The 3,353-nt window shown below is 35.7% G+C and overlaps 1 pseudogene across 1 annotated transcript; it reads right to left on the bottom strand.

Annotated features, from left to right (window-relative positions):
• Nucleotides 1-1,772: 1,772 nt before the first annotated feature.
• On the bottom strand, nt 1,773-2,164 carry LOC308653952 (large ribosomal subunit protein eL42-like; annotated as a pseudogene). The gene has a single exon. The product of its transcript is annotated as a large ribosomal subunit protein eL42-like (transcript).
• Between the last annotated feature and the right edge of the window lie 1,189 nt (nt 2,165-3,353).

The following is a 3,353-nucleotide window of genomic DNA, read 5'->3' as shown; positions in this document are numbered from 1 at the left end:
AGATCACTTGGAAGACAGAACCTCAGGCAATGAAAACACAATATATAATCTTGAAAATAGTCGATCACAGAGAGAAGATGATAAGAAACCATGAATAGAAATTCCAAGAATTATGGAATAACATGATAGACCAAATTTAAGATTTATCAGGCTAGATGAAGGTGTGGAGATACAAACCAAATGAATGAACAATACTTTCAATGAAATAATATCAGAAAAATATTCAGATCTAAAGAATGAAGTGGAAAATCAAATACAAGACCCCAATGTACAAAATTACAACAGATCCACACCAAGGCACGTTATAATAAGGATAGAATTTTAAAGGCAGTAAGAGAAAAATATCAGATTATGTATAGAGGGGAACAAATGTGGATCTCAGCTGATTTCTCAACCCAGGGGAAAAAAAAAGTGAAAACCAGCAAAGGGAGGAACTACACTAAAGGATTAGTCAATAAAAGGAGAAACTAATTCAAATTAAAAACCAGAAATAAACCAAGATGACCGGGAATATAAATCATATCTCAGGGGCTGGGGATGTGGCTCAAGTGGTAGCGCGCTCGCCTGGCATGCATGCGGCCCGGGTTCGATCCTCAGCACCACATACAAACAAAGATGTTGTGCCCGCCGAAAACTAAAAAAAATAAAGATTAAAAAATTCTCTCTCTCTCTCTCTCTCTCTCTCTCTCTCTCTCTCTCTCTCTGTCTCTCACTCTCTCTTAAAAAAATAAATAAAAAAAATAAATCATATCTCAAAAATAACCTTGAATGTTAATGGCCTAAACTCATCAATTAAAAGACACCAACTAGCAGATTGGATTAAAAAACAAGACCCAATAATACGCTGTCTCCAAGATACTCACCTCATAGGCAAAGACATCCACAGACTGAAGGTGAAAGAATGTGAAAAAAGCATCACTCACATGGATTGCATAAACAAGCAGGGGTTTCTATCCTCATACCAGATAAAGTGGACTTCAAGCCAAAGTTAGTCAGAAGGGACAAAGAAGGAGATTTCATGCTGCTTAATGGAATTATACATCAACAAGACATAAAATCATAAATATTTATACCCAAACAATGGAGCATCTATGTACATCAAACAAACCCTTATCAATTTCAAGAATCAAATAGACAACAACACAATAATACTGGGTAAATTTAGCATGACTCTGTCGGCACTGGATAGATCCTCGGAACAAAAACTAAATAAAGAAGCTGTAGACATAAAAGATACAATTGATAATTTAGACTTAACTGACATATATAGAATATTTCATCCATCAATGACTGAACACACTTCACAGCAGCACATAGATCTTTCTCTAATATAGACCATGTTATATAAGTTATCACATATGTTGACATGGAACTGTAATAGTACCTTAATATACTTTTAACTTCTATGGGGTTATTTTGATAGCTCCCTTTCCATTGATATTAATTTTTGTGTTCTTGCTTTTTTCTTGATTAGACTTGTTTTTTTTTAATCAAATCTTAGCTGTATTATTTCTTCTCTATTTCATAGGCAGTAGGAAACTATATATTTGAAAATAATTTTATGGGGCTGTGGCTGTGGCTCAGCAGTAGAGCGCTCGCCTAGCATGTGCGAGGTGCTGGGTTCTACCTCAGCTCCATATAAAAATAAATAAATAAAATAAAGGTATTCTGTCCAACTACAACTAAAAAATATTTTAAAAAGGAAAGAAAATAATTTTGTTGCAATTCTGGTCTCTTTCTTTCTTTCTTTCTTTTTTTCAAGCAAAGATAACCTCAACATTTTATTATCTTCATAACAAAACAAACAATGAAGCTAAGAACTGGATCACTTGGCCCTTTCTCTTCTTATCTCCTCCCAGTTCAAAATGCTTGCGTCTCTTAATAGCCAGCATTCTCTTAGATCTGCAGTTAGGCTCAACACACTCAAGCCTCAGCACAATCTTCTTTGTAGTTTTAGCCTTTTTCCTGAAAACTGGCTTAGTCTGTCCACCATAGCCACTCTGTTTCCTGTCATACTACCGCTTTCCCTGTGCATACAGAGAATCCTTGCCCTTCGTCTCCTGTGTCACTTTTTGGGGTTGGTGTTCACCACATTTCTTACAGAACGTCTGGCGGGTCTTAGGAATGTTCACCATGTTTGTGAAAGCGTTATTGGCAAGGAAAAGAAAAACTGACCTCTTTCTGATACAAGTTATAATTGTTCATCTGAGTACTGTTTCATCCCAGAGATCCTGATATTTTAAGCTTTTATTATTATTTAGTTCAAAGCACTTTTATTTACTTTTCTTGTGCCTTCTTCCTTGACCTATGAGATATTTCTAAGTGTGCCATTTAATTTTGAAGTAATTGACATGTGGGGGTCTGGTTCTATATCTTAAGGTGATAAATTTCTTTTTTTAAATTAAATTATTCATTTATTCTAATTTGTTATACATGATGTCAGAAATGCAATTCATTTCATATTATACATATAGAGCACAATAAGGTGATTGATTTCTAATGTAATAATCATTCAAGGAACACAGTCTGCATCATTTCAAATTTTAAAATAGTAATGGAAATGCTTTTTATGTTGATCGTATTGGTTACATACATGTCAAAACTGATCAAATTACATACTTCAAATATGTGCATTTTATTGTACTTCAATTTTACCTCAATAAAGCTATGGGGAAAAAAACCCACTTTTTTTTTAGTGGGGTGCAGTAGTCCAAGCCTGTAATCCCCAGTGACTCAGGAGGCTGAGATAGAAGAATCACTAGTTCAAGTTCAGCCTCACCAACTCAACAAGGCCCTCTGCAACTTAGTGAGATTCTGTCTCAAAATGAAAAATAAAAAGGTCTGGGGATGTGGCCCAGTGGTTAAGCACCCCTGGGTTCAATTCCTGGTACCCCCCCAAAAAACAAAACAAAACATTTTTCTAGCCAGGCACAGTGGTGCAGGTCTGTACTTCCTAGATGATGGCAAGGTTGAGACCAGACTGAGCAACTGAGTGCAACACTGTCTTAACTAAAGAGGGAGGGCCGTTGGGATGTAACTCAGTGGTAAAGTACCCCTGGACTTTCAGTCTCTGGGACTGGAAAAATAATTTTCTTTCTTTAGAAAATTGTCCATTTGATATTTATTCATATTTATTATCTAAAGTTGATCATAGTATTATCTTAATTTTTTAAAACATATAGTTTCCATAGCCAAAACTTAATATCCTATTCTGGTCATAGAACATGGGTTATATGCAACCAGTTCTTTGGCATATGTTACAGTTTGCCTTTTTGGACTGAGGATGCAGGTTAGTAGCAGAGCACTTTACTTCGCATGCACAAGGTCCTGGGTCCAATCTGGAATACTCCAAG

This window comes from Spermophilus citellus (assembly GCF_964194105.1).
Source record: "Spermophilus citellus genome assembly, chromosome: 7".
Classification (NCBI taxonomy): domain Eukaryota; kingdom Metazoa; phylum Chordata; class Mammalia; order Rodentia; family Sciuridae; genus Spermophilus; species Spermophilus citellus.
The sequence above is the reverse complement of the archived record's forward strand: the minus strand, read 5'-3'. Positions and strand labels throughout refer to the sequence as shown.